The 14,668-nt window shown below is 37.1% G+C and overlaps 1 pseudogene across 1 annotated transcript; it reads right to left on the bottom strand.

Moving 5' to 3' along the window:
* Positions 1-4,585: 4,585 nt before the first annotated feature.
* LOC309634863 (trace amine-associated receptor 3-like) lies at positions 4,586-14,663 on the bottom strand (annotated as a pseudogene). Its single transcript has one exon. The product of its transcript is annotated as a trace amine-associated receptor 3-like (transcript).
* Between the last annotated feature and the right edge of the window lie 5 nt (positions 14,664-14,668).

The following is a 14,668-nucleotide window of genomic DNA, read 5'->3' as shown; positions in this document are numbered from 1 at the left end:
TCTTTGAATTATGTATGTCATATTTTCAGAAAATAAGGAGGCAAGGTTACTGAATAAGAGTGGGGTGAAATCAAGTTAGGTTTGAGAATTGAAAGAGAAGAAAAGATAGCACTACCAAGAAGAATTTGGTAGATGATTAACTGAATAATTGTTTTCAGGGCACACCTTTAAAATCTGTTCTTTGATTGCAATGTATTTTCAATATCTATATCTTAAATGGCAGACCATACTTCTATTTTCAAGTACTGAATATATTTAAAGGAAAAAATTCTTCATCACTTCTTATTTGTTTTGTAGGAACACTTCCTATTTTCTTTATAGGGTCAAAGGCAGCTATTTTCCTCAGATTTGAAATATTTGAATGGGGCTTTCAGTCTTCAATCTGACTCTCTAATTCTCTGAATTCCTGTTAATACTGCAAAGGCAAAACTCTGTGTCCAGAAAGGCTGGTACTGTCAGAAGGGTCTGGCCCTCAGCTTCCATGCTCACCCATCTGGCAGTTTGGCAGTTGCCTCCATTTGACTTTCTTTGCTTCATCATTTAGTTGCTGTTGCAAAGAGATAATTTAGTCTCAAAGTGAACTAGGCAGGGCCCTTCCATTGGCTTGCGACTAGTCCAGTGGCACTGAACACTGTTCTTGTGCTTTGATATCTGTAGTTGTAGTTTTGGAATTCTTAATAGTTTTATCTTTGAATTTGAGTTTTGTATGTGAATTCCGAAGAGACCATGGCGCATGCTTGGGGGCTTGGAACCTGAAATTACCTGTGATTGTCTCCCATTAAACCACCTTCTCCCTGGGATGGGTTCTCATCTACCTGCTGCCCACCCCCTGGCTCCTTGGGCCCACTCCAGCCTCCCCTTTCTCACCGTGACTTACTAGCACTACCATTCCCTCCCCACCCTGTCCGAGGACTGGATATGATGCGAGGAGGGTTGCCATCAGGTGTGCACTTGGCAGGCATGGCAGCTGTCATCCCATCTCAGGCTGGTAGGGCTACAACATGTTCCATTAGGGTTCAGCGGGTCCAAGCCCCTCATCCACCCCCAGTTCAGGTACTGAATGGGTCCCGATATGGATTCTGTAGTCACACGGGGGTTCCTGCCTGCCTTTGGTTGAGGTGGCAGACCCAGGAGAAGGGCAGATGCCTGGATCAGCTTTCTCGCCCTGACCTGAGCATGGAATATTGTTTCAGCGCTTGGTGGGAGGGGGAACCTGGCAGTGGGTGGGCCACTGAATCGCAGGGCAGGGTCTCCAGGCACCTGTGAGGATCTGCACTTGCCCTGCTAATATCTCCATGCCCGAGGGAGTGAGACATTCCATAGCAAAAATCAAACACCATGGCAGGTAGAGAGAGACTGCAGAGAAAAGAAAATGTTTGATACCTGAGAGCATCTTTTTCCATAGTTTTGAACAAAGATCTCCACATTTTTATTTTGTCCAGGCCCCTGCAAATTTTGCAGCCAGTCTTGTAAATAGAGAATAGGTAATATTACCGGCAAATACTGAATGAAACTATTTCAGAACAGTTGAATTTAAAGAAATCTCTTGGTTGTGAAAATCATAAGTGTTTCTATAAAATAACAGAGCACAGAGAAATATGTTTTATAGAACTTTTAAATTATAATTATCAAAAGTAAGTTTCCTTCCATGAATCACACCTTACACTATAGGGATTGCTTGTGAGGAATTTATAATGGGCAAGGTTTATTGGCTGGCTTCCTAAAGCATCCTAGGTGTTAACTTCTCAGACAATGTGAAGGTGGAAGTCTATTAAGAGGTGACTTCTTAAATTTGGAATTATTACATGTGATTATCCTTTGCAAGGAAGAAATTCACAGGTGTAAATGACCAGGTATTTAAATTTCTTCAATTATTCAGATAATATGATTTCTGGACTGATGAAAAATCATAGACGATTTGCTTAGAGTTACCTATCTGTGAGATTTAGACATAGTTACAGAAATAATTACGTAAACACAGAAAGAATAAATTTCTAAGAAGTTTTAAAAACTTAGGATCAGGAAGTTGGTTGGGGAGTGGAGCTGCTTGAAGTGGGCAGTGGAAGGTTGCCCAGCATGGTCATCACTATGGCACCGACCATGACAATGTACATGGCACAGGCACTCAGCCCAGACTTCACATTTCTAGGGCATGAATTGTTCACCAAAGCAAAGCAAAATTGTATTTCTGGGGGGTTCCAAAGGTCCAATGAATTCATTGACTTTGTCTTGTGGGTATTATGAGTCTTTTGCAGAAATACTGTGTTCCTCTCTTTCCTGTGAAAAAAAGAGGAAAGAGCAGTAAAAATCGTTGGCTGTGCAAATTTTCAGAGCGGCCCAGCTAACGCATTTTCCATCTAAGGATGAACTCCCTACTGACCAGGAGCACTGCTTCCCAACTTTAATGTGCACATGAATCACCTAGACGTCTTCTCAAAGCACAGATCCTAATTCTGGGGTGGGGGCTGAGAATTTGCATTCCTCAGCCACTCTTGGGAGATGCCAATGCTTTTAGTCTAAGGACCATCCCTTGACTAAGGAGGGACTAAAGACGACTGAATGAATATTGTCACCCAACCTCTAAATAACCCAATTAAAACCACCTAAGTAGTCCAGGTAAATGCATGTTCTTATTGTACTAATGTGTAGCCCTTACTCAGGATTCCGAATCTGTAGGCAGATCAAGAATTTTCCCTGTCCCACTTGTGTGAATCAATTTGCTGGATGTAACCCCTCCTGGGGAACTATTATTTAATGTTGGGCCTAAACAATAATTGTGATATAAAGATTGTGCTTTTTTTTTTTTTAATTTTTCATGTAGATATTTGGAAATGTTTGGATCCTGCCACTTAATACATACTCTTCAATTAAGGAAACATTTTTCTCTCCAATGTGAACAATATCGATTTTAGAATTTAGAGCAATATACATAAACTAGAAATATGCTAAAGCCTACAAGATTATACAGGAATCACCTCACAAAAGGGGAAAATGTCTCAGATGATAGATTGTGTAATTCTCGTGAGTTATCTCCTTTCCTTTGGCAGCCGCATTCATTCATGAACTCAAATTCAGGTTGAGGTCATCTTGTTCACAGATTTTAAGTCTCACGTTGCCAACAAATTTGACATATAGGGTGCTCATTGTTTAAACAGTCACCGTATATAATGTATGCTATTGTCCTTAAAATGTGAAAATAATGGGACTGACTCACCCAGAGTATGACATAGGTTTGGTTTGTTTTTCCAGTGTTGGGACTGGATGTGTAACTCTGATGACCAATGACAAGCGTTAGTGAGATCTAAGGCCAGGTCGGAGAAAGGACTTTGGCCCGAGAAGAGATTAAATCTCACTGGTCCATTGGGAAAATGAACCCACAAGCACGTCCTTGCCAGATTTACTTGGAAAAGATATTAATGAGAATGCATGTACCTTTGAAAATTATATTTACAGTATTTGCTACCATAGCTCAGCAATTTTTTCCAATGTGTATTATTTGAAATCTTAACATTATGGCACATTTTATTTGCTCTGGATATAGTGATTTAATTTCATAGATTAGTATTTTTCTTAAGATATATTTTAGTTGGACCAATCAAATATTATGCAATTGAGTTGAACTTGAGAAACCAAAACATAGGGAGTAAAATGTAAGAGGGACAAAGTCCTATTCAACTGCTTTATAAACTGCAGAGTATCCATTTTGGAACACACAACACAAATTATTTGATTACTTATCACTTTGGTTCCTAAGCTCTCAGATATTGAATATAATGAAATCTTAAACACCTGATCACCTTCTTTAATTAATTAACTTTATTCTGCCTTTTATGTTCCTTACTTTCATGAATTAAATTTTTTAATTCTTTTAAAAATTATCTTGAAAGATAGCTAAAAATTACCACAAAATAACTTATGCATTTGTCACTGTATATCTGTAGACATAGCATTCCTAATACAATATAGTATACTCTTCAATAATTCATGGTACAATTTTTGGAGTTTTAAGTTTCATTTTTGAAAACTTAATCTCTGAAAGGATATAATTTAACCTCTTAGGTTTGTAAAGTGAACTTTATTTATTTTATTTTATTTTTTTGGAAGACGTGATGAAGCAGCTGCTAGAAATTAATAGTATTATTTCATGTTTCTGATGAATGGTTATGTATATTAGATAAATGTTTAAAATTTAAGTATTAGTTAAAGACAAAAGGATAGAATAAGACACACATTTATTTAAAAAGTTATTACGTGGAAGATTTTTTTTTCTTTTTTAGTAAATTTATTTATTTATTTACATTTATTTTTGGCTGTGTTGGGTCTTCGTTTCTGTGCAAGGGCTTTCTCTAGTTGCGACGAGCGGGGGCCACTCTTCATCGCGGTGCGCGGGCCTCTCACTATCGCGGCCTCTCCTGTTGCTGAGCACAGACTCCAGACGCGCAGGCTCAGTAGTTGTGGCTCACGGGCTCAGTTGCTCCACGGCACGTGGGATCTTCCCAGATCAGGGCTCGAACCCGTGTCTCCTGCATTGGCAGGCAGATTCTCAACCACTGCGCCACCAGGGAAGCCCATGGAAGATTTTTTTAAGGTAATGCGGAAGATAATTAAGCCTTTATCTTAAGCTTTTAGCCAAAAATTACAAAGTAAGTAAGCAAATGCAAATGTGACTGCTGGTCTACTGCTTTGTTAAAAAAAGAAATTGTCATGACATTAAATGCACTTGGGATTTTGTTTGTTATTTAAAAACTTAGCAAAATAGAGATTCTTTTCCTCTGAAGATTCACCTCCAGAAAAGACACAGTAATTTTTTAATAATATAAAGTTAAACCCTCTATGACATCTCTCTTTTATCATGGGACATTGTTGTTATGCCTTTTTCTTTTTATCAATAACATTTCAACAAAGGATCAAATTAATGACAACACTGCAAACAATGACCTAATGAAAGTGTAGAAAATTGTTTATTTACCAGGAGGCAAAAAGAAATATTTGCTAGCAATTCTGGAGAGGAGCAAAAATCGCATTATTTTTTAGTTCAAATTTCATTCTTTCAGAGAAGAAAATTACAGACAGGTAACAGACACAAAGACTCTGAAATAATGACTTTGGAAGTATAAAAGTTTCTCAGAATTTCAAGGAAAAAATGAAAAAGAAATTACATAATCATTTTTCTTCAAGTATTAAATACCTAAAATTCTATGAATGCATATGTATTTTACTCAAATAAGAAGGAAAATATCCAACAAGCTTAATAATATATTGCAAATAAAGTGGAAAAAATTAGGAGAGAACTCATTATACTTGCGTTATCACGAATGATTTTTCTCCTCTTACTGGTTACATAGCTCAAACACTCCACCTCTGAGACCATTTCTCTGAAAACAGTGATTTTATCTTGCTTTGCTATATCTCACTCAAACAATAATATCCTAGGTAAGAGAGATTACTTGTGAATTAGATGTAAGAAAGATCTGATGTGGGTCTTTCTATCATTGCCTCTTTAGAATTTTAGTAATTTTTTAAAATGATCCAGATTTGTTTTTACAGATCAGTATTTTAAGTTTGGTTCCTTTCAACATGAAATAAATAAATACATACATACATACATACATACATGCATCTGATTTTTTTCCCTCTCTTAAGATAGTCTCCTTTAGTTTATCAGAATTTGTTTGGCTAATTTGGTAATTTGGAGCTAAAATCACTGAAAGGTGATTATTTGTTGTGCTAAGGTTTCTTACCATGCGAATGAGCATTATGCTTCACCACTCTCTTCCCTGCTGATTTTCCCCCCAGGAAAGGCACTTAGGCCTGAGATCTTATTGGTAGGCTCACGGCAGGTTGTGTTGTCATCAGTATTTACACACAGAATACACCTCCTGGGGCTGCTTTACCTACGTCCTGCTTTTGACAGGTGTGTTCTTTAACAACTTCAGTGTGCTGGCAGCAGCAACGTTACATCCAGTCACCAGAGAATTGGCTCTGGGAAAATGAATCAGTTTTGTGCAATCGTCCCCATGACTTCAAAGGAACAACATGGACTAAACTCACACAAGGCCAAAGTGGAGAAGAATGAAAGCGGGAGGAGAAAGGTGGGAGGGAGGAAAGAAGGAGGGAAGGAGGAAATTTCGTTAAAATCCAACAAAGGCTCACTATACTTATTACCAAATGCTAGATGTTTTCAAACAGTGAGTTCTTTAATTCCTGTGAAAATCTGACTAATTTATATCTTTTCCTTTTGCTGCCATGTACAGGTGAGTGATATGCATTCACACTGCAGTGCTTTAAGTCTATAATTTTCTGAGCCCAAACAAAAGGCAATAAGAACCATGTTTCAAAACAACCAAATGAAAAGGGAAAACTTCCATCACCATGTGGGTATTTTCATAATCACTGGGGGAAGGTGTATCCGTTAGTGCTCCATAGTTTAAAACACTAAGCTTCAAGTAGTTTAGGATGATAGTTTTATCATCCATCAAGACCACAAAATTGTTATATTTAAATACCCAAAGCTTAGAGGGCATCAAAGCTTAAGTATTTATAAAAAATAGAATCAAATTATCTATGTTTAAATTAATTAGTAAAAATTACCTTTACAGACTCTGAGGATTTTCTTCATAAAATGAATGGGAATGGTTGGAAAATATTGTTTTCTTTACACGCTCATCTGGGTTTACAAAACTTCTCTTTAGAAACATCTTCCCAGATAGATGAAGCAAATCAAACACATAGTATTAATATAGTTTGTGTTCAGTTTAAAAGTAATCTTTGAATATTTGTCATTTTCAGTATTTTGTAATTTAAGAGAATTTAGCATTTACCACAATAGCTTTGTGATTCCCACTTAAAATGTTATTAAATTATTGATTTAGCCATGATTTTTAAGTTGAGAGGAACAAGTAAAGTTTGCTAAGTTTGTAAATGGTATTATAATTGTTAAGAAGTTAAAATTTACCATATTTGTAAGTAAGTCATTAAATTTACAAGTTATTTAAGTACTGGGGAATGTTTTATGTATGTCTGACAATTAAATTATCAAAAGGGGAGTTTGAAGCTTTAATTTGATAAATGCAAATAAAATATTAGGGGGATTCAATTACCTAGGCTCTAACTGCCCCTTAAAAGATGTTGTTAAAATTTACTAAGTGTAGAATAACTTATATTCTGTTTATAAGTTAAATAAAGTTCAATAAAAGTTATAAGTTAAATAATTTTTAAAAGAAGAGGTAGTTTCTTCAATATTATTTTCTAAATGAAATATTAATTCTAAAAGCCAAAATTACCTCAAATAATCTTTTTTATACACAAAAAGGACGCCAGAAATCTCGAACTGACGACTGATCTTCAAAAGAAAAAGAAGTTTGCCGAGTGGAGGAGAAGGGTGAGTAGCCCCCAGGTAGGGCGAACGGGGGGAATGATTTATTGGGGGTGCCAATGATTTCTTCAGAGGAAGGTAGACTCCAGAGGAGTGACTAAATGTAGAAATACAAAGAAAGGTCAAGTCGGGGCTTGTACAGACTTGATGCCTTTGGGGAGAGTTTCAAAACTTTATCTCAGAGGAATGAAAAGCTACATTCATCCTGTGTCCAGCAGGAAACAGATGGCACAGTCAGCCTTGATGATTGAGGAGAGTTTAATAAAAGAACTATTTACAAAGATGTGGGCAGCGTTTAAGGAAACCAGCGAGAAAATTCTGGTACCCAGGAGCCGCAGTGGTGGGGAACCACCACCGTGGCTGGGCCCAAATTGACAGGGGAGGAGGGTGGTTACAGGAGTTCCAGAAGATGGCTGTATGGAGACGGGACTCTGCATGGCCTTTCCTGGAGGACACAGCTAGCCCCAGGGCAATTTGGCAGGGAGGTGGCCTGGGTTAAGTGGCCCTGATTTCCCCCCTTTCCACCCTCAGATCTCCTGCAGATGTTTCCCATTGGTAAAATGCCATCCATCGGACACCCCAGGGCAAGAGAGCGTCTAAATCCTAATCTTAATCTGTGCTTCCTACACAGAGTGCGTGGAGAAGCCTAGGGCAAACAGAAGGGATCTAGCATAGAAACCATGTAAGATATTTAAGAGGAAAGTGTAAACTTCGGATAACTGTGCAGAGTAGGTTGGAAAGCTGTCAAACAGGAGGCAAGAACGCTAGCTAACATGGTGGGAGGGGAGGCATACGTTAAGGATTAATTCTGAATAAATATTTATATCCTTTATTGAGTACTTAATATCCATCTCAGTGAATATAAACAGTTTTCCTATAGCTTCATAGCTATATATTTCATGCGGCTAGCTAGCTAAGTCTATTCTAATAGATTATCCCATTTATATTTAGATAGAGTTATATCTACAGTCTAATAATCACATGCCAATGTTCCACATACTAGAGCTGGCCATCCTTATACCACTCCCTCCCCACTTTGAAAATCCCTAATGCTGCTTCCATGAGAAGCTTATGGACACAAACACACATACACTCAGACACACAAAGACTCTCTCCTTTGACCAAACTTTAATCAAGCTCCTATGATTCCTCTGCTTGACTAGACCAAACTTGACCTTCCCTCTTTGCCCTGGTAGACTCTGGATTGAGCAAGAATCCTGCTAAGTCAGTTTAGCAAAAATCCCCCACCTTTGGTATCTGACCAGCCTCACTATCTTATCACTATCTTATCTGGCCTGCCTTCAGCAAGAATTCAGATGGGTCAGCCTAGCAAGAATCCTCCTTAACCCTGATATTTACTCTTAGTCATTTTCTATCCACTACCCACAACCCAGTTCGTTGGGTATAAATCCCCACTTGACCTTGTTGGAGTTGAGTGCAATCTCTCTCCCTTACTACAAAAACCCTATAGCAGAAGTTCCCCTTGAATAAAGACTGCCTTACAGGCTTTAACATGCATCATGAATAATTTTTTTTTTCTCTCTAACACACACACACACACACACCCACCATGAAGTTTTTAGAGTAAAGAATAGTTCAGAAGTAGAGCAACAGACAAGACTTTTAAAAGCATGAATGGAGAGAAAGCCAAACATAGCAGAAGAATCACTGGACATGAAGTATCTGTCACCACTGAAGGGGGGCAATTCAAGTTTAATGTCTTCATCTGTGAAGGGAGAGGCATGATAGGGTTATGTTCATGGGCTTGTGAGACTCTCAGGAAGAAGGGTCCCAGCAGTGTTCCTCACAACCTAATGTCTCTTCCTGGACACAGACTAAAATGTTCACTTCAAGACTACCAGTCAAATGGGGTTAGTAAATATTCTTTGGTAAACATAAAAATACTCATTGGCTACCAATCATACGTTTACTATGCACATTTGCTTTTCTACCAACAAGTACAGGGAATAAAAACTGTAATGAGGGGAGTAGTCCTTATTGAATATTATGCTTCAAGACACAAGGTGACCCTATATATTTAAATTATATTATTAAATTACAGCTGGATCTAGGATTACTGAAATTTAATAGAATAATATTTGCAGTGATCTGGGGATGTGAGGTACATGCTTCAGGTCAAAATAATAAGTGTCATTTTCAATACTTTATTCACTTTTGTAATGGCTTTTTTATGAATGTGTTTCAGGAAACAGATTTGCAATTTCTGAATGGGAGCTAAATATTTTTCCTGACAATATGTATTTAAGAGCTTTCAGAAACCATGGATTAAAAAAAGCCAGGAATGAGAGGATTGCAAGTAGAGTTGAAGTACCCAAGCCACACTAAAAATCAAGTACTATTATGGGAGTAGAATAGTCTGGATATGGGTCGATCAAAACAGCAAAAAAACAAGGCAACCAGCAAGCTAGAAACACGCCCATTACTATGCCCATGGTCTTAGCTGCTATCCGATCCTTTTTCTTAGATAAGTTTTTTTTCACTTCCCCCTTTGTGTTTTCAAGCATGTTGCTGATAACTCGAGCATGTCATTTGGAAACAATAAAGATTTTGCCATAAATACCAACCATAATAGAGCCAGGAGTAAAAAAACATGTAGTGAACAGTATTGTCCCCCCAAATTTGTTGAAAGTAAGTGCACAGAAATTGAAGCAAGCGATGAGAATCTCATAGCTCTGCATACCAGAAACATTGGCCTTAGATAGAACTAAAGCAAAAGAAAAAAGAGTAGGGGCTGACCAACAAAATGTCAACAGCCGCTTTATCATGGAGGTGGTCATTCTGGTCGTGTAGTGTAGAGGGTAACACACAGCATAAAATCGATCAATTGCCATGGAACAGAGGAGGAAAATGGAGGCCAGACTTAGCATCATGTCAAAGCTTGTGTGGAATTTCCAAAGCCACCCCCAAAATACCAGCAGCTCTCCACTGATCACACCATGCTGTATGGCATAATGACCAAATCCAGCAGAAAGTCAGTGGTTGCCATGGAGAGGATCAGAGTATTTGTAGGAGAGTGAAGTTGCTTGAAATGCGATATGGAAATGATTATAACCAAGTTTCCAAATATAGTGATAAACATGACCCCAATCATAATTGAGTACATTATTCCTCGGACATGAAAATGGCAGTTGGTGGGAGGACAGGATTTATTTCCAAATTTTGGACAAATGGATAAGTCTTCAGGCATATAAGTTAGATCCAGGGTGTTTTATCACTTCAAATTACTTTCTAGAGGATAAGTTGGTGTTTCTTCTCTTCTTAAAATGATTCTAGTAAATTTCAGCCCCCGAGAGTACAATAAAGTCCCCTGTTATTAATTCATTTCAATTATATTTAAATATTTAAAATTATATCACTGGTGTTAACTTTCTGAGTTATTTGCTGCATTTGAAAATGAAAAATCTCAGCTGCTTACTCTTTCCTGTTTTAGTCTATTGTATTATATTTCATCCATCTATTCATTCAAAATGGGTTTATCTATTGGCTGTTCTATTCCCCGTAATGTATTGGAAGCTTTTCAGTGGTTTACTCCACTTACATGAGGCATCTAAAATAGTCAAACTGATGAAGCAGAGAATACTATAGTGGTTATTGGGGGAATTGGGTAGTTGTTCAGTGTGTATAAAGTTTCAGTTATGCTAGATGAATAAGTTCTAGAAGTCTGCTGTAAAACATAATGCCTATAATTAATAAGATGGTATTGTGCACTTCAAAATTCATTAAGATGGTAGACCTCATGTTAAGTGTTTGTACCACAAAGAAACAAACAAAACAAAGGGACATAAGGAAAACTTGGGAGGTGTTGGATATGCCTAGTACCTTGATTTTGGTGATGGTTTCACAGGTGTTTGCATATTTCCAAACTCATCAAATTCTGCAGCTCTCAGTATATCAATAATACCTCAATAAAGCTGTTTTCTAGAAAAAGAGGGTCAATTTTCACCTTAAACTGACACTTCCCTAGAAACTCCTTTGAACTACAACATAAAAATACTTAATCCACAAAAGCTAAGTGAAATCACAATGTTTTCCTTCCGCATTCTTTCAATAATTTGAAATCTTCGTTTGTAAAAAGTCTGTGGGTGTTTTAAGAGTTATAAATGGCATGCGGCTATTGAAATACACAGAAAGCCATGTACCTACCGGCTAAAACATAGCTTCTGTACTGTCTATGCCCTTCCTCTCCTCTCCCCTTTCCTCCTCTCCTGTCTTCTACTCTTCACTTCCCTTCCCTGTATTTCTTGAGTCTTCTTCCTTATCTGAGATTCTAACTAGTGGAACCATGTCACATACTCCATCGCCGACTGACTCATTACAGTCACAAATTTCCCACGCACAGACTCAGACCAGTCAAATCTCATGTGGCTCCTACTGGTCACAGACATGCCTTTCTGATATACGACCAGGAGGCAAAGAACTAGTCTATCTTGTTCACCCCTGGATTCTCAGTACTTAGGTTAATGTTTGTAGCAGGCACTAGATACATATTTCTGAATGAATAAGTTTATACATAAATGGTAAGTTGCAGTTGTTTTTTTAAATACCTGCATTGTTCCAGTAAAAGCAATTGATTCAATATGTTTGAAACTTTGCTGAAAATGAATGGACTAGATTCAGGAGCTCAATTCATGACAGTATCCTCCTGTATTAAATTGCTTCTGTTGTTCATATAAAAGACTCCCTCCCAGAGTAGCATTTAGACAGGCAGAGCTGAGAGATTTTCTATGAACGTATTTTACTGATCCCTTAGGCTAGTGAGACAAGAACTAAGGATCTTGAGTCCAGATAGATACGAAGGTATTAGTAAAAGAGAGGAAAAAAAAAGCTGCTGAGTGTTTCAGCTAAATGCATTTGGGAGATGGTGGCAGTAGTGCCATAAGAGCCCACCCAGTGGTCCATGGTTATGTTAGGATGGGGTTTTACTGGCTCATTAATGTCCCTTATGCAATACTTGGCGCCTTACCTACCACTTTGCGGAGTTGGGAGTGTTCTTCCCGCTGAAACTCACATACTCTCAATAATTAAAGAAAATACTGTGTTGGAGAGCACATACTTAATTAAACTTGTACATATTTAAGTCCATGAATATGTAGGCAGTTAAAGTACATTATTACCCAGGAAACTATGTGTCACACCTCAATTGCCCATATGATTTCAATGATCACAGCCATGACATTGAACCAACCTCACCTGGGTGTTGCATACAAGTAACTGCTCCATTTTTTAAAGATTGAGAGGATTCTAGAAGGTGTTTCGATGTGAGACCAAATCTTCCACTATGCCCACTTACTATTTATAAAAGGGAAAATTCAAATACTTTCAGAACTGGAGAAGCCCTCAAATGGAATGTTTACAAAGATTTATTATGTGATGCAGTTTCCAGCCTCCTTTCTCCCTTACATTCCACAGTATGGCTTTGAAATCAGGCAGCCCTGTGGTTGATTTTTGGTTGCACCACTTATTAACCATATTATTTTGGACAACTTTCTCAGGGCTCCTGAACCGCAGTCTCCTCCTTTATAGAAGAGGGAGAATAGACCCTATTTAACATTTTGTTTTAAACATCGTTAGAAGCATGACATCTATCTAGTAAACACTTAATGAAGCCCATGTTAACCAGTTTTAACAAATAATGACCTTTTGGAAAACTGTATTCTGATTTCTAAATCGCTGATTTTCAAAGAAACTTTTGTTTCCTAACTTGCTTATAAGTTTAAAAGTTGTCTATGAAGATATTTAAGGCCATTAGCATTATTCCTACCTTCCTTCCTGTTTTTCCTCATAAGGATTATGACATTTCTTTCAATTTTATACTTTTTTTTGAGTCTTCCATGTAAACTATTTTATTAAACCCCGTAATCTTGATGAAATTGCCATTTTTGTATGTTAAAAATGTCCAAATATGAATAATTTCCCATGGGGATCTTTTCCTTTTTCCCCTCAAGTTTTAGTTTCAAGCACTGACAGATAATAAGGTTGGCACATCTCCAGTCATGTACATTTACAAGGAGTCAGATTATCAGTGCTAGACTCTATCATGGAACTAAAGCTTATTGAAGAGAATCTCCAGTGGGCTGGACACATTCATTTCAGTAGGAGGAAAAAGTTCGGTTCAGAATCTAACATTCACAGCCTTAAAGTATGAATGTCATAAAAGATAGTGGTAGAAAATGGAAACTTATAATCCATGGTTCTAACAGAAAGAGGCAAATATTTGCCCATGCTATCTATGAGGCACCAACTAATGCAAGTGTCAGCTTGCTATAAACATGTTCCCTTCTTCTAGAACCTACCTTCTCAGGTAAGGAACTTAAAATTGCCATTGCCACGTATGTCTGTGTGTATAAGTGTATGTGTGTACAGATATATAAATTTATCCAAATTGTGATTTTTCTCCTCTTTATTTGTGGGAAAAAAATCATATCAGAAGGATTAGCAAAGGAAAATATAAATAAGTGTTGTTAGTTCTTTAATATACTGACTCAAATTAAATGCAATAAAAAGCAAGTTTTAAATTTTTTTATTTGAACTTAAATAATGTTGATAAATAATATGCTTTCTTTTTCTCCTTTAAATTTTGATTGCTCCATGCTTCCTGGAACTTAAGGCTGAAGTCTAAAGTATTTCAGCTGTTAGAAAACTGCTTAAGAGAACCTCATAAATTTTCCAACCAGCCTCTCAGAACACAGGCTCTTCTGAATGTCTCTGCTCAAGGTGTTTCAGTTAGGAGAAAGAGACTTTCACTGAAACCGGCACCAACTTAAAGACCTGGAACCAACACCAACAATAACTGTTTCATCATTTCTCTTGCCACAGGTCAGAAAATAATGTCAATTTTTACATAACCTATTAAAAAACTGGTCTTAAACTTCCAAGTCTCAAATATAAATTCTATTTTTAAAGCTCCAAAATCATTCTTAGCCTAAAAGCAGATGCCATTCAAAGAGCAGATTTGTGTTAATTTTCAATTAAACTTGTTAAATAAAGATTACAGTACAATTTTATGAGTAATTTCAAAATTTGAACTAGTATCATATTGCCAAAGTGTACGTAGTATAATAGGAAAGATAATCAAAGGTTGAGATTTATGAAAACCTATGATGTTGGATCTTTTCTGGTTAATTCTCTAATGTCCATCATAGACCATAATGAATATTTAAAGACTAAAATAACAGAAACTACTTGGAAACCATGCCAGGGATGACAATAAATAGACTGCATTCAAATGCTGCTGAAAGCTAAGATAAATTGAAGAAAAAGATTTTTTTTCTA

Source organism: Balaenoptera borealis (assembly GCF_965194805.1).
Source record: "Balaenoptera borealis genome assembly, chromosome: 9".
NCBI classification, from domain to species: domain Eukaryota; kingdom Metazoa; phylum Chordata; class Mammalia; order Artiodactyla; family Balaenopteridae; genus Balaenoptera; species Balaenoptera borealis.
The sequence above is the reverse complement of the archived record's forward strand: the minus strand, read 5'-3'. Positions and strand labels throughout refer to the sequence as shown.